We start from the raw sequence: 22,900 nt of genomic DNA on the forward strand, positions 1-22,900 counted from the left end.
TTTACGAGTTTGTATTTATCCCTAATCAGAACAGTCAGACTTGTGTCATGGATCTTGACTGGTCCAAAACAATGAAGAGGAGAAGGAGGGGGGCGGGGCCGTAATGTGGAGTGGATGAAGCGCTGTGATTGGCTCAGACTGGGAGTGAATGAAGAAGAATCACGGACTGGCACGGCCATTACACGAGTGTGTGAGTCATTCACTCTTTTATATGCTCTTTATCTCTGTCTTACACACACACACACACACACACACACACACATTCTTGAAACATATTTAGTCACACACACATCATGTAAAGACACACTCCTAATTCAAAACACATACACATAATTCACATAGTCACATAGATTTTAATCACACACATACACACAAAAACATACACAGAATGTTAGTGATCACTCCACTCCACAAAATAAACAGTTGTGTATGTAAGATAAACAGTTTTTTACAATATATCCTCCCAATCTATACTAGATATTATGTATTATGTTAATATTAGATGTTATGTTTTGTTATAGAGTGTATAAAGATAGTAAACATCCATTGCATATCATTGATTCATCGATTGATTAATTATATGCAGTGGATGTCTACATAAACCTTCTTGTTCTGACAAAAAGTGACGACTACAGTGTGATTCTAATTGGTCAAAATAAAACATTTAATTGTATTGATTAATTTATATCTGGATGAAACTCACTGATGCATGACCATAGAGCTCAGGTTCCATGCTCTACACTGATGTCGGTAGCATGCAGTGGAAGTGCACAACCTTTACATAAGAATCATGCTAATTAACTGTGACATCATGTTTTGGAGACTGGGGGACGCAGGACGTTTATCTTTCCCGTCATGCAGTTGTGTAGAATATAACTTCTAAAGCTGAAGCAGAAATCACTGTATAATTATAAACAACAACCTGAAAAAACCTTCCAGTGTGTGAGACGAGAAACGCATAGAGATGAAGTTATATAAAGACTCGACTGGTGACTCACACACACACACACACACACACAAAACTGTCTCACTCCCAGAGACATGTTGTTGTTCCTGACCTGCTTTTTCCTCTTCCTACACACACACACACACACACATATTAGCCATAAAAACATGACACCCTCTCAGCTTCTGTGTGCAGAGATAACGGATAGATAGTGCAGTACCGTTAAACAGTCAGACGGTGGCGCTGGACTTAACGCTGCTTCTCACTTGAGGTGAAATCACAGAGTGAACCTCTGCTTAAGTTTAAGACCAGACTCAACCATAACTCAGACACACCTCTGTTTTAGACATACCCCATCCCTTTGATGTTTGTTACATCTCTTGGATGTTCACATCCTCTGAGTGTAACACAGGTACAGCATGAGCTTTACACACGTGATGTGATGTGATATCCATGGTGTGTTGTTAAAATGTAATGTACCACAAAACCTCAGGCATGTAACACTTGTCCTGTGTGTGAATGTTATAAATCCTGCGTTTAATTTAGAACGTGTGTGTGTGTTTAGCGTCGTGACAGCGACAGCGCTGGAGGAGGCAAGTGTTTTATAACCCTGTAATCAGGAGCTGCTGTCAGGAGAAAAACACACTCTGACTCATCGTTCTGTGCTCCGTCCGGTTCCTCCACCAGCATGCAGAACCTGCGAGTGTGGAGGCGAGGATCTAATCAAGGGAGGTGATGCATTACACGCACATGCACACACACACACACACACACACAGACACACACACACACACACACACCCAGAGCATCTCCTTCACACCATGTCCTACTGTACATCTCAAATGCTTTAATCTTCCACACCCACACAAAGGTACACACACACACACACACACACACACACACACACACACACACACACACACAAACACAGAACCTTTATATACTATGCAGAGAGAGGAATGAGTTAATCAGTGGCTTTTGTAAAAAGAAAAAAAATCAGTTGCTTCTTTAATGGTTCCTTTATTGATTCTTCTTCCATGGGCTCTGGGTTCCCCAATAGGTTGCTTATCAAGTTCCTCAGTATATCCTATAAGTTTCTTCACGGGTTTCATTAATTGGTTACTCAATTTGTTCTTTAACATGTTATCTGGAAGTTGAGTCATGTGAAATGGACTTCCTTCCTGTTAGGTTGAAACCTTTCAGTATTAAAGCCTCAATTAATGACTCTCCCTAATCTTTATCTAGTGCTGGTTCATCTTAACAAATATTTATCCTCTACTTTCTAACAACTTGTGGAATCCTACCAACTTCTTAGACTGAGGAAGGTTTTTATAGATTTTTCAACAGGGGCTTGAATTGGGTTCATTACTGGCTCCTTCACTGAGTCCTTCAATAAATGCCATGGCGGAACCAACACTTTGCTGGGCTGGAACAAATAACCTCTTACGTTAGGGATTGGCGTGGGATTATCTTGATATATACTGTAGGTCGATGTAATGATGCGCTTTGCTGTTGAACCGGCTCTAAATTGGCAGTAGCACAGGAGATGAACTAGCACCTGGCTTACTTTTCTGGAAAAGGAGCTTAAATGGAACGCTTACAGGTTCACCAAGAGGAGCAATAGTGTGATGTTCAGTACGCCTTTATTAGCATGCCGTCATTAGCATTACATGTGATGTTTTCAGTGTAAAGGGTGGAGCTTAACCAAAACGTGTTTTGCCAATCACAAACCTGACCACGTGAAAAGGATGAGTACAGTTAACTAAATCTGATACCAAGTGCTAATCCAGCTAATGTAAATGAAAGTAAACAGAGGCTAGTGATGATGTCATTGCTTACAAGGTATGATTGGCTTATTCAAATGTAGCTTATGTGTGTGTGTGTGAATATACACTATACAGTGAGGTCAATAAGTATTTGATAACCCTGTGATTTTGCAAGTTCTCTTACTTAGAAATCATGGAGGGTCTACAATTTTCAGCATAGGTGCATTTCCACTGTGAGAGAAAAATTCGAAAAATTCGGAAATCACATTGTATAATTATTTAACAATTTATTTGTGAATTACTGTGTCAAATAAGTATTTGATCACTTGCTTATCAGCCAGATTTCTGACCCTCGAAGACCAGTTATTTTGCTTTTAAATAGTCCATATGCTTCTTACGGAGCCACTCCTTGGTTTTCCTGGCTGTGTTCTTTTGGTCATTGTCATGTTGGAAGACCCAGCCATGACCCATCTTTAATGCTCTGATGGAGAGAAGGAGGTTTATGTCTCATATGTCACAATACATGCCCCGTTCATCCTCTCCTTAATACAGTGCAGTTGTCCTGTCCCCTGTGCAGAAAAACACCCCCAGAGCATGATGCTTCCAGCCCCATGCTTCACTGTAGGTATGGTATTATTGGGATGATACTCATCATTCTTCTTCCTCCAAACACGACGAATGGAGTTAAGACCAAAAAGTTTTACTTTGATCTCATCTGACCACAGGACTTTCTCCCATGACTCCTCTGGATCATCCAGATGGTCCCTGGCAAACTTCAGACGGGCCTGGACATGGGCTGACTTAAGCAGGGGAACCTTCCGTGCGATGCAAGATTTTAAACCATGACATCTTAGTGTATTACTGATAGTAGCCTTAGAAACGATGGTCCCAGCTCTCTTCACGGCATTGACCAGCTACTCCCGTGTAGTTCTGGGCCGATTCTTTACCATTCTTAGCATCATTGATACCCCATGTATCTACTTAGACTTTGGCTGATTGTGGGGTGCACAATGTCTTTATGACAGCTAACGACCTCAAACAGGTGCCACTAATTTAGAATCATGAGCAGAGTGTAGCTGGACTATTTAAAAGCAAAAAACAGGTATTTGAGGGTCAGAAATCTGGCTGATCTGGAAAGTGATCAAATACTTATTTGACACAGTAATTCACAAACAAATTGTTAAAAAATCATACAATGTGATTTCCGGATTTCCGTTTTTAGATTCTGTCTCTCACAGTGGAAATGCACCTATGCTGAAAATGCCTCCATGATTTCTAATTAAGAGAACTTGCAAAATCAGAGGGTGATCAAATACTTATTGACCTTACTGTATTGCCTAAAGTATTCACTCACCCATCCAAATAATTGGATTCAGGTGTTTCAGTCACTTCCAATGATGACAGGTGTATAAAATCAAGCCTCTTCTACAAGCCTTTGTGAAAGAATTGGACGCTCCCAGGAGCTCAGTGAATTCCAGCGTGGTACCAAGATAGGATGCCGCTTGTGCAATACGTCCAGTAGTAAAATTTCCTCGGTACTAAAAATTCCACAGTCAACTTTTAGTAGTATTATAACAAAGTGGAAGCGTTTGGGAATGACAGCAACTCAACCCTGGAGTGTTTTTTTAATATTAAGAATTTAATATTACTGAGGTTCATATGCATGTAAAGGCAGGCAAGCAAATACAAAATAGTGTAGAATAATAAGATGTTTGATACCATAAGAGAAGAGATTAAATCTATGCGTTCTTTAATGAAACTGTAATTAAACAATGATTTATGGCTGTAATGATCAGAGCATTTGTGTGTTATTATAATAATCTTACAGAAATAATTCACATTATAGTAAACATTATTTTTATACTTCGGATTTAAATGAATATATTAATACAGCATGTATTTAAATAAAGTAAATAAAAGGGAGTGAAAATGAATATAAAGTTTAAGTAACAGATTAAACCAGAGTGAAAAATAAAATCTTTTATTTTATTTCTGTGTCTCAGAATAAAACAGATTAAACTTCAAGGTTCAGATGTTGAGGAAGATCTCTCCTCCTCCTCCCCCTGCGTTTTAGAGTATTGATTTTAGAAAAGCACTTTAGCAGTGAGATCTGATTTCAGTCTCTAAAAAGAAAAAACATTATTACCCATAATTCCAGAGTAAGCAGAGAGTATTGATCTCTTTGTCCACATTATCCCATTAGGATGATGTTTATTACGCTCCTGTTATGCACAATAATCGTTTTAAAGCCGAGTTTCATCTCTCAGGCGCAATGAGGAGAGCAAAATGGATGCAGAGGAGCATTTTAATCTGTGGTGATCCATGACATCATCGCTTTAAAAAAAAAATGTAGTTCAACTGGAGGCCGGGATTCCTGGCTGTAAAACACCAAAAGTCTATAAAAGATATATTCTAAACAATCAAACACACAGGTTTGGTTCTTTGGTTCTGCAAGACTGCGCCTCCAAATCGCGAGTGGAATCTGGTGACGCAGATTCTGGTGACACAGCTGACCTCGTTTAAAGGGAACTCTATGGTGTTTCCTGTGTGCTTGCAGCCATTTTGTCTCAGAGCTGTTTCGGACTGTGAATTTTCAGAAATTATTCACCATTGGGACAGCCTTACAGGACTTATGTCTCCCACCGACACACACACATACAGTAAGTGGAAATTCGTAAATGTTTGCATGTCAGGGACTTACAGTATATATTACAGCTATTGCAATAAAAGCAATTACAATAATAAGAATATAAAATAAATGATTATCATTTTATTAATTCATCAAATATGCTGGACATTCTTAATGAATCGTTAATTAAAAAAATGAATCAATTCAAATTAATCATTGTTTTAGAGCATAATTCGATGTGATGCTGGAATTCTTTTCATTTAATACAGTGGGACCTTGGATTATGAGCATAATTCATTCTGAAAGCAGGCTCGTATTTCAAAACACTTGTAAACCAGATCAAATCTTTCTATAAGGAATAATGGAAACTCAAATTATTTGTTCCACAGCCCAAAAAAATAAATACATAAAAATAATTAACACAAAATATAAAGTAAAACCAAAACAAATGAACCTGCACTTTACCCTTAAAAAAGGTAAAAAATAAATCCTGACAGATAAGTGTTACCATATGTGTGTGTGTGTGTGTGTGTGAATCTAAAGTAAGGAGCCCCTCCCCCTCTTCTCATCTTACACAGTTATCTTTCCTCCACTCTTTTCACACACATGCACGCACACACAACGGAAACACTGGGGGGGGGAACGGTGTCCAATGACATGCCCGCACACAGACACAAAGAGCAGGCTGATACAGAGAGAAAAAATGGATCTTTAACCTCTCTAATGAGACTTGCTTTTGCTTTACACGTGCGCTTTACACACACGCATACAGACACAAAATAAAATATGTTTTACACAGACACACGTGGTCACAGTGTTATAGTAAACAGTACACACGTGCACGGATGTTGATATGTCAGTAAGAGACCCAGCAGGGGAGACGATTACCCACAATTCCGCTGTGCAGGAGAGAGAAAAACCATTGGCTCAGTTGTGATCACGTGACACCCGGCGTCAAAACAAGAAGCGCATGCATGATACATGATACTCAGTACTCGTAAACCAAGACTTGTTCATTTTTCAAGTCAAAATTTATTAAAAATCTTTGCTCGTCCTGCGTAACACTTGCAAAAGGTGTCACTTGCAATCCGAGGTTTCACTGTATATATATTTAGAATAAATCAAGTTGTTTTATAATTAAAAAGTATAATTAAAATAATCAAAAGCAAAAACTGTAATAAAAAATATTTTATCAATTGAAATTTCTATGATTTCTGAATAATAAATAAACAAAACAAAGTATATGGGTGTATGGCCAACAGGTACTGTATATGGGTAGTTTTGTTTAATAATTTTTTATAAGTAAATGTCTAAAATAATGATCCTTTTTTAAACATGTACACTTGATCTGTCTTTACTCACCTGACATTTGTGATGATCCGTTTAATCCGTATTGACCGTTATGATATCACGTGGTTATATGATGCCGATATGATATTGAGGGTTTGTGACAGTAAGAGTTCGTTCTCTGCCACGCCCGCACTCGCTCCCGGAGACTTTAGTCGTAATTGATTTTGATGACATCATCGCTTTAATGGTGTCATTTAACCTGATGTTAAAAATCAGATGGATGCGCGAACACGCGCGCACACACGCACACACACACACACTAAAAAGACAAATCCATTAAAAAGATTGTTTGTAAAGTGATTATTCTAATAAAAAAAGATTTTGCTTAGCTTTAACCCCAGTCCCACCGCCTTTGACCGCAGGATGATTATCCCTTTAAAAATCTGTGTTAACTTTTGTTGGTTAATTTTGAAAATGAATTTTTTTTTTTTCATTTTGTGTTACACCATAGAGAGAAATCTACATGTGTATAGTGTTTGATTTTTTTAGTTGTCATTAAAATATTTACGTTCTCTAATTTCGTTTAGTGCTAGAGGTCAGTGACCTGTACAATCTGTTAAGAATTACGACAGGAAACAGTAAGTGCTCATTTAGCATCACGTCGCTCTTTGGCTTGCATCAGGTCCTGATGTCTAAAATTTATTTACACACATTTCCATGTTAATCAGTCAGCATTTTATTTAGCTACAGATGCAGCAAAAGTTTATTTTATTCAATTTATTTGTCGACATTAAATTATTGTTGCCTACTAAACACACAACTGCTCACATGGTGACATTTGTACACAGTGTTACCTTTTTTTGTCTAGTAGGTGTGCTGCTAGCCATGGGGTGTTTAATATTGATATAGATAACCCTTTCTCATTCTCCCTTTATTGCTGTATTTACCAAAGCACAAACCAGTAAACATAAAACATTTACTATATAAAATATTTTATTACCATTTATCAGTGTTGGGGGACATTACCTTTTAAAGTAAGGCAAAGTTTGGTATATAATCTGTTAACTACTAATACCCCTATCTCACCTACGCGGTTTTGCGCGGTGGCCGTAAGTACGGTTCATCATGATTCACCGCGAGTTTTGGCGCTGTGATTGGGTTTTCATCTTTCCTTGCGTCGGTCCTCGCATAGTCAAACTGCATAGGTGACATAGGGGTACAACAGCAGGAATAACAGAGGGGGGCCGGTTATCGGGACAGGGCTTTTAGGGCAACTTTTACAAACACACACACACGGACGGATTGGAAAAAACTGCTGTCTGGCTCACGGATTACATAAATTGTCTGAATTATGGGATTACATTTCTGAAAAAATAACTAAATAACTGAGCACTTAAATGGCGGACCTAATGCACTGGATTACTTGTTACATCAAAAAAGTAATCCAAGTACTCTAACACATTACTTTGTAACGCGTTACACCCAACACTGCCTTTTATATCGTTTATAAAAAGCTTCATTTAAAATGTCAGTCAACTGGACTCACCAGGGGGACAGAACGAGATATATATATATATACAGTGGTGTGAAAAACTATTTGCCCCCTTCCTGATTTCTTTTTCTTTTGCATGTTTGTCACACTTAAATGTTTCTGCTCATCAAAAACCGTTAACTATTAGTTAAAGATAACATAATTGAACACAAAATGCAGTTTTTAAATGAAGGATTACGTTATTAAGGGAGAAAAAAACTCCAAATCTACATGGCCCTGTGTGAAAAAGTGATTGCCCCCCTTGTTAAAAAATAACTTAACTGTGGTTTATCACACCTGAGTTCAATTTCTGTAGTCACCCCCAGGCCTGATTACTGCCACACCTGTTTCAATCAAGAAATCACTTAAATAGGAGCTACCTGACACAGAGAAGTAGACCAAAAGCACCTCAAAAGCTAGACATCATGCCAAGATCCAAAGAAATTCAGGAACAAATGAGAACAAAAGTAATTGAGATCTATCAGTCTGGTAAAGGTTATAAAGCCATTTCTAAAGCTTTGGGACTCCAGCGAACCACAGTGAGAGCCATTATCCACAAATGGCAAAAACATGGAACAGTGGTGAACCTTCCCAGGAGTGGCCAGCCGACCAAAATTACCCCAAGAGCGCAGAGACAACTCATCCGAGAGGCCACAAAAGACCCCAGGACAACATCTAAAGAACTGCAGGCCTCACTTGCCTCAATTAAGGTCAGTGTTCATGACTTCACCATAAGAAAGAGACTGGGCAAAAACGGCCTGCATGGCAGATTTCCAAGGCACAAACCACTTTTAAGCAAAAAGAACATTAAGGCTCGGCTCAATTTTGCTAAAAAACATCTCAATGATTGCCAAGACTTTTGGGAAAATACCTTGTGGACCGAAGAGACAAAAGTTGAACTTTTTGGAAGGTGCGTGTCCCGTTACATCTGGTGTAAAAGTAAGACAGCATTTCAGAAAAAGAACATCATACCAACAGTAAAATATGGTGGTGGTAGTGTGATGGTCTGGGGTTGTTTTGCTGCTTCAGGACCTGGAAGGCTTGCTGTGATAGATGGAATCATGAATTCTACTGTCTACCAAAAAATCCTGAAGGAGAATGTCCGGCCATCTGTTCCTCAACTCAAGCTGAAGCGATCTTGGGTGCTGCAGCAGGACAATGACCCAAAACACACCAGCAAATCCACCTCTGAATGGCTAAAGAAAAACAAAATGAAGACTTTGGAGTGGCCTAGTCAAAGTCCTGACCTGAATCCTATTGAGATGTTGTGGCATGACCTTAAAAAGGCGGTTCATGCTAGAAAACTCTCAAATAAAGCTGAATTACAACAATTCTGCAAAGATGAGTGGGCCAAAATTCCTCCAGAGCGCTGTAAAAGACTCGTTGCAAGTTATCGCAAACGCTTGATTGCAGTTATTGCTGCTAAGGGTGGCCCAACCAGTTATTAGGTTCAGGGGGCAATTACTTTTTCACACAGGGCCATGTAGGTTTGGATTTTTTTTCTCCCTAAATAATAAAAACCATCATTTAAAAACTGCATTTTGTGTTTACTTGTGTTATCTTTGACTAATAGTTAAATGTGTTTGATGATCAGAAACATTTAAGTGTGACAAACATGCAAAAGAATAAGAAATCAGGAAGGGGGCAAATAGTTTTTCACACCACTGTATATATATATATATATATATATATATATATATACACACACCATTTTTTATCTTCTCTGCATTGCATTGTTTTATATGATTCATTAACTGTATATACAACAAAACTATCAAAACACAACACACACACACACCACCGTCCCAGTATTTATGTGTTGTGTGTATTCTGTTGTTTGTGAAGAATTAACGCTAATCCTTTATTAGCAGGACAAGCTTCATCCATTAGCAAGAGAAACACACACACACACACACACACACACACAGGAAATGAAGTGCAATAACTCAGTGTTGTGAAAAAAGAACCAGAAAGGAAGTAAAAGCAGGAAAAAAAAAGGTTTTCTTTTCCTTTGTTTCCTTATTAAGTGCTGGAATAAATGATGACAATAGACCTTTCAGTTAATATTTTTATTATATTCCTTAAACTGATGTCTCTATCATCTCGAGTCTTGCTTGCTAAAGATTGAGCAAAAAAAGGCACATTTTTTATCAGATAGATAAGTGGAATATTACGCATGGTTACACATACAGATTCATTTTTTGCAAGTCAGAACAGGAAATTGCATTAAAACCACAGTGCATTCTGGGTAGGTTGTGCTCCTGAACTATATGGTGATAAAGAATTCATTAAATCCCTGGTCTACTATTTATCTGCTGAGCTTTAATAGAACTAAAAAAGTAACAGAAAGACCCTAACTAACGTACAAACAAACAAATTAATAAATAAAATAATGCATAGGGTTCTTATATCCTAGAATAATTGTGTAGTATAAATGTACCACAATATCCTACTGTAAATCTTTTTTGTAGTTATACTGTATGACACCCATGAATGGTTATTGCATACTAAATTATCACTCTAAGGTTGTGCTGATATTCCCTACAACATGACCTCGAGTGTGATACTGCTTTTATACAACAGTTCCACAAACACCATTTATTATCAACAGATTATAATTTGTTTTTTTATTTAACCATTTTGCTCTGCCCACACATATACATGTACCAAAAGGTGGAGAAAATAACCCACATAGCACACTGCTGAAGAGCCAACGCTTGGCCAACGACAATGCATACATTGGGCCAATGTTGGCATCAGTGGTTGGCCCAAAGTAATTTTGTCAATGTTGGTTCAGTAGATAATGGCAAGTATAGCCCGATGTTGGCACAACGTTGGTTTAGTAGATAAATGGCAAGGGTATCGCAATGTTGGCACAACATTGGTTCAGTAGATAATGGCAAGGTTGGAAAATGGAAAAATAAATGAACTTTTTTCATCACTGATGGACTCTTTTCATCATTGCCAATATCATCTCCAGAATAGATATTATTGGCCATGATGAATCTCCAAATATCTCCAGAAATGTAGTAATTAACTTTATTTGTGATAGAATAATTACAAACTAAGAAAGTATATGTTACCGTTATGATGATAAACTATAAAATAAACACCTAGTACAACCGCTTATCAGGTGGCTCTGCATCTTTCATATCATCATTCACCTCGGTACTTTCACCATCAGCTTGGTCACTGTGGCTCAGCTGTTATTCATCATCAATGCAGCGTCTTTGGAGAACAGTGACTCTAGTCTGTGTAAATACATCAGTCATTTGAGCATTGTACATTAAAATGTATTTCAAAATATGTTCTTCGAAATATTCCTTTTCAACCAGCAAAACAATGAGAAACATTTTCCACATTTGGCTCAACTCAGTTCAACAACAGATGAAACAAAGTAAACACAGCAATTCAAACAATAAATAACCTAACAAAATTGTCAAATGCTATGTTTCACATGCCGACTACCTTAGTACATATATCCAATAACCGCATAAACATACAAAAATGCAGTGCTTTAAAGCAAAACAATATGTAATGTATATAAGGCCTTTAAAGTGTCTGGCACTTACAATGACCATGGTTCTAACCTCGCTATGCCTCCATATGCTGCTGTGTTTACTGGCAACAGATCGATTAGCCTAGCATACTCACACTTTATGTTAATGAACAGAGGTGCCTGAATGTACTACTAAGCTCACTGCTGCCACATACTATACAAAACTACAACGACACAGACCCTTCAGACAGCAGCGGCAGTTTTGAACGAGACCTGTCGGACTTCTACAAAGCGCAACAGGAAATGACTTTTTTTGATTAAGGAGGCTCCTAACAGCACTTTAAAGGGTGTTTTGCATTTTCATGCGGGCAAAGATATTTTTAAAACGTAGGTTGTCTGAACAGAATTATTTTAAAAAACAAAAAAAGAAAAATCACTATTTTTTAAAAATACCCGGCTGGACATGGCTTCAATCAGCAGCACCTGGCCTCCGTGGGGTTCTAGGTTACTCCCTAGCAATAAGCGCCTTCTAGTGACCTGTTTGACAGTGTTTACAGTTGAGCACAAAGTACAATGAATTTAACATTATCATTTTATAAAACATAAGAAAAGAACTGTAAAAAACAACTTAGAATCCACTGAGTTGGATATATAGTTCTTTCATTGTTATTTATGTACTAGATTAGTAACCAACCCTTATATAAGCTTCTGATGTGATGGCATCATTGAGAGAGCCTGCTGCAGAAAACTAAAGCAATTTAATTTAATTTCATATTTTCAACCTTGACATTATCTACTGCACCAATGTTGGGCCAACCTATCTTTGTCCTTACCAATAGGCGTTTGGCCAAGCACTGATGCCAGCATGGTGCCAACGTATGCACTTTCGTTTGCCCAACTTTGGCCCAACAAAGCAGTACTATCTGGAAAACCATGGAGGTGGTGGACAGTCCTGAGAAAAATTTGTAAAAAAAAAAAAATAACCAGCTTAATCACACATATAGATAAAAATTGTGCACCCCAATCTATATAGTTTATTGTGCATAATATAAAGGAAAAGGAAAGTTGTGGAATGCGATAAGATTAAACTAAGTGCAAATCTGTTATTCTCTTTATTATCTTAATACATGGTGTAAATTTGGTACAAATTAAGGAATATAGATTTTACTGTTACTTAAAAAAAAGCACAAATAATAATAATAATAATAATAATAATAATAATAATAATAATAAACCTTACTATTCATTTTGAAAAAAAATTGGCCTTCTCAGATCTTCACCAAATTCACACAGTGTGTTAGGGAGGGCAAGTGTAACACAGCAGTACTATTAGTTTTAGTCCATCACCCTCTAAAGCTGAGATCTATTATGATGCATGGCATGGTATAGTATGGTATAGTATGGTATGTTATAATACAGTATATAGTGTATAGTAGTATAGTGTGGTACAGTACAGATAGTATGCTATGATACATGTATCTGTTATATGAACATACCTATATAACATATTTTTATTGATATTGATCAGTGTAATATGATGAAATATAAGTGTATACATGTAATATAATAGAAAAGAGAGGCTCAGTGTAATAGGAAATGAAAAGATAGCAAGAATAATTTAGCAGTGCAACTTTAGCTTGGTATGGTATGGTATGGTGTGGTACAGTACAGTGTAGGATGGCATAGTGTACTGTGGCACAGAGTGGGATAGTGCAGGATCGCATAATAGTATACAGTAAATACAATAGATGTAGCCTATGTATGTAGATGTAGTGCAGAAAAGGAGTTTGCTAAACACTCTCTGCAGTCACAATTGTATTGAGTACAAATAATTTAACATTTGTGTGTGATATACAGTACTGTATATAGTAAAATTAGTTTAAAATGTGTAAAAATATGTATAAATTGTTGTTGTTTGATCCTTCCTAAGGGGTCCACGATAAGCAAGCCATATATATGGAATGAACAGTGATTGATTGGTTAATTGATTAAACACTGATTTATGTGAAATAAGTACTAATATGTGAAGTAAACATTGATTAAATGAGTCAATGAGTGAGTGAGTAAGTGATTAAAAACTGTTAGCGGCCCAAAAGTCTGGACCTAAAGGCAAAAACTTTAAAAGTATAAATTAAAGCAAATGCTTTGACTGAGGCCTCTGACTTGGAGGCTTGGTGTTTACACTCAATACAGGACTACTAAATACTTCTTTATAAATCAGAGCTGATGATGCTCAATGCAGAGAATATTTCCTACTTTAGAGTAAAGATTGTTCTGAGCTGGTTCTGATAGACTAATGACATCAGGTGAGCTAAAAGGGAAAAGTTGAGCGGTGTTGGATCTGCCTCTGTTTTATTTTCTATTGAGCAACATATGTGTGAAATTAATGTTTATATAAATGGAATAAATATTAGTATGTATCAAAAGGTAATGTATACAGTATATTTAATACAGTGCTTTGATCTTTCCTGTTAAAAAAAATTGTCACAATTAAATCATCAAATACATTTTTATATTGCACAAAGACAGTCCGAGTAAATAAAAAATGCAGATGTAAATACAAGATGCATATTACTGCATCGGACATCGCCTTCTCTAATACAAACACCTCTATAAAAATACGTTTACTAACCTCTGACTGATGAAGGAATTCGGAAGCTCAGGAGCAAAACATCATTCTGGATTTAAATCATTTATATTGTAAAATTCTAATTTATAAATAACCCTCATCCTAAGATTTCACTTTACATCACAAAAGAATATTCTGAGCCTGACAGCAGAATGGCAGCACTTGTGCGCTTAAGAAGGAAATGCTGATGAAGGAGGTGGTGGTGATGTGCAGGAGGAGGAAGGATGTCAGCATAAGACGTAGCCTTGACTCTTCCTTTATCTGTGACACTCACAGCAGATTAACAACTACTTTCTGCCTAACACAGCAAAGACATGCCACATTTCCTTCCTTTGTCATAACACCAAAGTCCACATGTAGAAGAAATTAACTGTTTCATAACCAGGTGTCAGAAATAAACACTCAGGACAGAGTGAAAGGGATAAAATAAACCTAGACAAATCACATCGCAAATCACACTAACGTACAGCCAGGTAGCTCAGGAAAATAGAGCTGGGTAAAGGCACGACCTAGAATGCACCAGGGGCAGGAGTGTATGATATCAGGGTATTTTATTAGGATAACCACTGATTAGGATCATTTTAACAATTAGCCTACATGGGGACCTTGTGACAAAGCTACCTGTTTATATTTGGTACATTTTCAATGTTGTATTCCTACATTGTTAAGATTACTAATGTTAGTGAGGGTATGGAAGCTACTGTTATTAATGTTACTAATATTACTGTTAGTAATATTATTAAAGCAACTGTTGATAATGGTAACACTATTACAGTTTCTAATGTTAATAAAGCTACTGTTAGTAATGTTACTAATATTACTGTTATTTATGTTACTGTTAGTAATGTTATTAAAACCTCTATTGATAATGTTAGTAAAGCTACTGTTAGTAATGTTACTAATATTACTGTTATTTATGTTATTGTTAGTAATGTTATTAAAACCTCTATTGATAATGTTAGTAAAGCTACGGTTGGTAATGTTACTAATATTACTGTTAGTAATGTTATTAAAGCTACTATTGGACATGTTACTGTTAGCAATGTTATTAAAGCTACCTCAGCCTTCCCACACCGTGTCTCTGTCTGTGCCTGTAATCTCCGATCTGTCCTGTCAAATTACTCAATCACCTTAACCCCCCCCCCCGCCACCCGGTTGCTCATTCACATTTCATACAAACTTCCATAATTTTCATTTGATTGTGTAAAGCTTCTTTGCGACAATGACGCTATAAAATAATAAAAGCGCTATACTAATAAAATTTAATTGAATGTTAACTCTTAATCATCTTACTAATATTAACAGTGTTTCTATTAGTGATGTGTTAATGCTGACTAATGTTACTGTTTTTTCTGTTATATTTAGTAATGTTAATGAACACAGCAAATTTTTCAAAATTGCTTTAGTGAGATTTCAATAGAAACATTTGACACCTTATTGTTAAATGTGTTATGAACAAAAAAAATACATTAACTAATGTTATTTATTAAAACCGTTTACAAAAGCAAAATGTGGGATTAAAGTTTAAACAGAGTCAGAAGGGAAAGGAATAATACACACACAGACTTATGCACAGTCACTTAGAGCTCAGAGCTGCACTATTGATGTGCTCAAAGTCCTTTAAAGAACACACACACACAGACACACACACTGCTGTACAAGTATGGAAAGTCTAAAGTTCAGTGACCTGAGCATTATTACAGTTGAAATTAATGCAGACCTCAGGAAAAAGCTGCAAGTGTAGTGAAATCTAACAACCAGAGGGCTCCTGAGTTCACGCCTGGGGGAGGATGGGGAGTAAATGCTCCAGATGAAAACACAAACACACACTGCACTTCAGGCCTTCCTTTCAGGCCATCCTTATTATCACAAATTTGAATCTCCCATTACATGTCTATTTAAAACTGTGAAGAATAGTAGATGCTAAGGAAGTTATTAAGGCATTTTTTAGGAATGTTAGTAATGGTGTGTGGCCAACCGGTTTCCCTCTACCACATTTTAACCCACTGTGACGGCGGGCCACTCAGTGCAGGTGGTCTCCGGAGCCTGTGCGCCTCCGAGGGCACCGTGCCTGCCGATGATCGACCCAAACGACCATGACCTTCATCGAGACGGCTGTAAAGCCGGTGCTTGCATTACACAAAGCTTGTTCGCAAAAAACTGCAAAACCAAAGCTATCATTAAAGAACTGTTGTTGAGAGTTGACATCTGTCTCCCGTGTGTACTGTCCATGTGCCAGACCGTTACATCCACCCTCTAACACTTATAATGTGGAAAATCACCAGTGTTGTTTAAAGTTCATCTGAATTCCACTTAAAAATCGGTTTGCTGTGGACATGGGATCTAATTGTTTGGAATATTTACTCTAAGGTTATTGCTAGTGATGTTACTGTTAGTGTTCTTACTAGTGTTTCTAAGGTTACTAACGTTACTGTTAGCTATTTTAATGTTGCTTATAACAAGATTTCTGTGTTAAATATTAACATTTCTAATATCCATAACTAGCAGTGCAATTAATGTTATTCCCAGCAATGTAAGTGATTCTAACGTTATTAGTAATTTTATGCTGTTTGTAATGTCACGATTAACATTTACATTAGTAACGTTGGTAACATTAACATGCTGTTGATGTAACTCTTACCTCTGGATGCTAATTTTACTGCTATAGTTTCTAGAGTAAAATGTTAAAATTGTTAAAAACTGTTTCTAAAGTGAGTACTGTTAGTGATGCTACTGCTTTTATTGAAAGTAATGTCTCCAATGTTACTACTGTTAGTAAAGTTACTAATGCTATATTTAATTATCTTGCCATCATGTACTGTGTATACTGTAATGCTGTCATTATTAATGCTATTGATACTAATGTGACTTTTAGTATTATTAGAATCATGGTCAGTTTTAAAATGATTTATGTATTTAATCCTTAAAGCTTTTATCACTCTCACTATTTTCCCGAGTAATCCCGACACCCCTCTGTTTCTCCTGACTGAACTCTCTGTATCACAACCCTTACCCACTAATCCGCTTATTTTTCACTACATACAGTAGAACACAGAAATATTTTACCAAAATGATTTGTACAATCTGTAACAGTAACATTAGCGACAATATTAACTACACTATTGGTAACGGTAGCATTACTAGTATTAGTAAGAATGAAGGCAGTTGCTAGTTGTATCATTAGCGATGATTAGCGATGTAAAGGTAATGCTGATGTTACTAAGGCTACTGCTAATAATAGTATTGTTACTGTGTTATGTTACGCTCTTGGTGTAGTCCTGCTCCTAACAATGTTTCCAGTGCTGATATCATTCTAAGCACTGTTAGCTACTATTAGCAATTTAATTGTTGGCACCGTTAGTTGGTAATGACACTTCATAATAATAAGTGAGTGCCAAATGTATGTGTTTAAACAATGTTTAATTAAAGTATATAAAATACCAGTGACTGGTTTTGCCTAAATGTTCTGGATGGAGCTCTGAGTAGCTGCTTGAGTTCTCCAGCATGAGGATGTGTTTCTGATCAAAACTCTAAAGCTCTTCTAGAACCAAGCGGCTCTGGTTAAGGGTGTGTGTGAATACCTATATACCCCTAATGCTCCACACAGCGCTTCAGACAGAAGAGATTAGGTTGTGGGTTTAGTTCAGTTAGACCTCTTAGACAATGATAGATAGATAGATAGATAGATAGATAGATAGATAGATAGATAGATAGCACTGCACAAATCTCGCTGTGTACATTTTATATATTAATTTGGGTGTTATGGCGTAATGTGACGTTCCACAGATAAAAAAATAATCTGTGTGTGTGTGTGTGTGTGTGTGTATAGGTCAAAGAAGGACAGATTTGCAATCACCTGTTCAACGTTAAATTTTAACTTACCACCGGATACACAGAGGAGCTGAGACTTCGCACACACACAAAGAGAGAGAGAGAGAGAGAGAGAGGCTAAAGTGCTGATCTATATATCTACTACAGTTTTTACATCACTGCTTATAAAAGATCTTAATTTAATCTTTTTTTCTCCTCGTTTAAAATAATAATGGAGAGATGAACATTGTGAAACACATTCACAGACATTTTGAAGTGCATGAGAAAAATGTTCAATACATCTAAAATGATTTATGTATTTAATCCTTAAAGCTTTTGTCACTCTCACTATTTTCCCGAGTAATCCCGACACCCCTCTGTTTCTCAGACTGAACTCTCTCTATCACAACCCTAACCCACTAATCCGCTTATTTTTCACTACATACAGTAGAACACGGAAATATTTCACCTTTATTAAATGATCAAGAGTTTAATTTTATTATTTGTACTTCGTTCTTTTAGACTCGGAGACCAGATTATACTGTAATACAGTTCTGTGAAAAAGTCTTGACCCCCCCCCCATCCCCTCATCTCATCCAGGCTTCCTGAAGGACGTTCTGTCTCTCATTTTTAGTCCAGTCCATGTACATTACTGTACCTGCGGAGTTTTAGAGGACTGTTTTTGTTTGTTAAGCCACACAGTGACCTATGAATCGAACTTAAGGCCAGTGAGAAACACTGGTTGAAACAGACGAGAGGGGAACTGAGGTTGCTGCTGAGGTTTTTACATAAACAACCAATTTTTCAATTGTACAGTATCTTTAGGCAATCCGCAGCTTGTCGCAGTAAAACATTTATTTTATTTATTATGAAGCAATGGGGGTCAGGACTTTTGCACAGTAGTGTATGTCTGTTGTGAGTGATTATGATTCTGTTAAATCTGTTTGTAGACTGTGAAGTGGTTTAGTTTGTGTTCCTGTCCTTTATTTAGATTAATCAAGGAAGTGACACTCGGTGATGTCATTGTGCTTCCTGTTGTGGCAAAAATGAGAATCGAAAATGCACTTTGATCATGAAGCCCTGGGCTTCAACTGATCTGATGTGCAGTGTGAGAAAAAACATCACCACAGGAGCAGAGACAAGCTCGGAGCTCTGGACTCTGACTGATCTCATCTCAGCATTAATCAACCAGATCACCATCATGCCCTGGCTGAGAGCTGCAAGATGAGAACACACTGCTGAGTGTGTGTGTGTGTGTGTGTGTGTGTCTTACCTTGCTGGTGTTATCATGTTTCAGGGCGTTGGTTCACTCGGCCACGTCAGGTTTATACATGAGCTGGGAGAAACGTTAGAGAAGAACAACAAACGCCCTGAAATAACCTCACCATATTTCACTGTTATCTTAAAGTGACAGTACAACAAAACGCACACACACATAGCATTAATATTTTTCCTCCATAAATGGTATTGTGAAAATAATTCAAGAAGTCTTAAACTTAATTAAATCCACACAATAATATAAAAAAAATCGAATTTGCTCTGATGTAGATGCTCCGCCCTCAGACCACTCCCTTTAATAAGTCAAAAATCTAAACTGCCTCAACTGGTCGATTGCACAGCATCTGACCAATCACGGCTGATATGCAAATAATTAGCTCATGTTTAATTATCACTATCATTCAAGTCCGCTTCTGAACAAAGTGAGTTAGTTCACAAGCACATGGTTAACATTTAGCAAGCACTTTATGGGATGGGTGTTTCTGCTAATGTGCATATTCAGACATATTCATACCGTAGATCCTGGTTTATTAGGGTGTATATAAGGATGAGAGGAGCTTTGAGGTCATTTCCAGGGAAGGAAGTTTTCAATTCTTTTTTCTCTCTCTCTCTCTCTCTCTCCTTCACAAATCAACCACATGCACACAATTTCTCTGCGCCCTCACGTCTGTGTGTTCCACACATCTGAAAATAGACAGAAGTGTCACATAGAAAAGAAAAAAGCACAGTGTGCAAATGTGAGTCAGAGACAGGGACGCAATCCAAGTCCCCTGTCTCTCACACACACACACACAGACTGAGAGAGAGAGAGAGAGAGAGAGATAGGGGACACTTTTGTGTATTATAATTAAATAGTGTATGTGTGTTTGTTTTAACATTAGATTAAAGTAGAGCAGGAGTTTCCTGTGAAGAGCCGAGGTATCTGACAATGCAGTATATCCAAACTGTTCTCATAATAACATCTGCTTCAATACAATGTGTGTGTGTGTGTGTGTACAGGAGTAATACAAATTCATTTCCCTGAATGAACCACCATGAACAAAATAAATGTAAGTGATTCAAGACATAATAAATGACAAATCTGAACTCTAATGATTATGATCATAGTACTAGACATCTTTATCACCTGGTCACACACCCTAAACAACTCTACGGTAAACAACTCTTTGGCTTAAATGATGGGCTCTGATCTGCAGCCCCTCCAGTCCGGTTAAATTCATACTTAATTGTCAATTAAATGTTACATCTGTCTCAGGATGAACTCTACTTCTACAAACTTTTATTTTTACATTCTTTTAATCAAACATGACTTTATTATTATTTATGTGAATGAAAGATGTGTTAATGAGAGAGAGAGAGATTAAAATAAACATAAATAAACTGAGCTGTGCAGGATGTTCATCCTGATGAAATCAGTGTGTGTGTGTGTGTGTGTGTGTGTCTGTGCGTGTGTGTGTGCGTGTGTGTGTGTGCGTGTGTGTGCGTGTGTGTGTGTTCAGTGCCGAATTCCTCCACAAGAAAGCACAAACGTGGGCGAGAAAAAAGGAAACAGATCAGCGCGAGTAGTCGGATGTGGTGCGATCACACACTTCAGAAACCATCTGTATCTCAAAACCAACCACAAAGCCTCAGGAAGCTCAAGCAGGAGGAGCGCGCGCTCAAAGCAATGTTAACGGTTCATACAACACAATAGGACATAAGTAAAGGAACTAAACAATACGATATTATCACAATACTGCTGCTGAATTCATTTGTATTGTAATTCTGTTAGCATCACAATTTTATAAATATTCCTATTCAATATGAATTTTTAATTTTAACGAAAGATTTCGTTATGATTCTCAAAAAACTATAGCAGTAGCGAGCTCAGTAGTAAGCTAGCTAACAGTAAACTATTTTACAGTGTAATTAAAAAAAGCAGTGTGTAAACAGATAACAGTGCACCATAAGACCCGTCCATTTTTCCTGGGTACGAGGACATGCAGCGTACATAAATTTTCCTTTAATGTTAATACATGATGTGTTTCTTCACTAGAGAAACAAAGAGAAACAGAGAAACAAAGCGGACGAGGTTAACCAAAAAAATAAGTCAATATTTATTTGCTGTATAAACATGTCTTGTGTTGGTTTCCATACAACTGTACAACACATACGGACAATTTCAAATCCTTCATAAATCAGAACAAGGAAAATTTAAACTGCCCCGTTACCGAGCCCCACTTTATACACATTATATAGATTGCATCTTTAAAAAAAAATTATACAGCACATATAAAACAGCTAATCGTCAGGTATAATGAAGCTGTAACACGACGCAGACGCATTGTCAAAAAATCCCTGAAAAAGTCCTCAGTGAGGTAAGATACACACCTTTGTTATTTACTCATTTTCTGTTCCTCTCTCCGAACTCCTAGCCGCCTCACTTTTGTTTTGTTTTTTTGTTTTTTTGTAGCTACAATAAAAGTTATGCAGAAATCGAAGCTTCTGCAATGCTTCTGGCGAAAATACAGATGAAAAATATTTCATTTACTTTTACAGAGACGCGAACATTTCTCCACAAACAAGCAGCTTGAAATCAAGGATTTAGATTTAAATAATTCAACAATAAACACTAAATTCGTACAGGAATCAGTTTCTATCCCTATGCTGGCAAAAGACTCGAGCTGGGTGAGGCTTAGCGGTGTATGATAAACTGGTGCGATTCTCGTTTACTTTAATAAATAATCATACACTAGAATTCGTTTTTTATGCCAAATGTTAGCAAAGACACGCTGGTGGCTAAATTTCTTTAAGGTTATTTACATTTTTACTTTTAGTGCTAGTTTTGATTTTGGTGTTAGCATGCCTTCTGGCACAAGAATTAGCTGTAAGATAACATCGAACAGGTAAAACATTCTACATATAATTCAATGTTAGCTGGAGTGTTGGCATTTTTTCGTAATGGTGATTGATGTGCAACCTTAAGCAGGCTGAAGCGTTAAAGTGTATAAAGTACTAGTTTGTGTGTTAGCATCCTTACCATATGCTAGTTGGTGTATATGTTATGTAGCAGTACAGTAAACATTAGAGGTGTTTATAAAAGTTGAACTTGAGGTGTTGTGTGTGTGTATTAGAATTGTTTTAAGTATGTTAGCATGTTTACACACAAAGCTAGTTTGCATTTAAAGCTATTTAAGATGATTTTACTAGTAAAAGGCAAAGTTATTTTTTAAGGACTCTTTGGAAATTTTGCATTGTGCTAAAGAAAGCTGAGTGTGTGCTAATACTGATAATAATTAACGCTATTGTAATTTGCATCATTTGATAGTTTTCATTTTGTTTCTAGTTATGGCTTTTTCTCTCGATTATTTTAGGATAATTACAATGGTCCATGGGTGACGCCATTACTGACTGTTTTTAATCCCACGGTGTTTATGAGCTGCATGTATGTTTTGGGCGAGGAATCACACCGGTTTTAAAAAAATAAATAATAAATTGCCACTCCGTCCTTTCTCGAGTCTTCAACCTAACCTCATTTTTTCT

This window comes from Clarias gariepinus, chromosome 23 (assembly GCF_024256425.1).
Source record: "Clarias gariepinus isolate MV-2021 ecotype Netherlands chromosome 23, CGAR_prim_01v2, whole genome shotgun sequence".
Taxonomy (NCBI): domain Eukaryota; kingdom Metazoa; phylum Chordata; class Actinopteri; order Siluriformes; family Clariidae; genus Clarias; species Clarias gariepinus.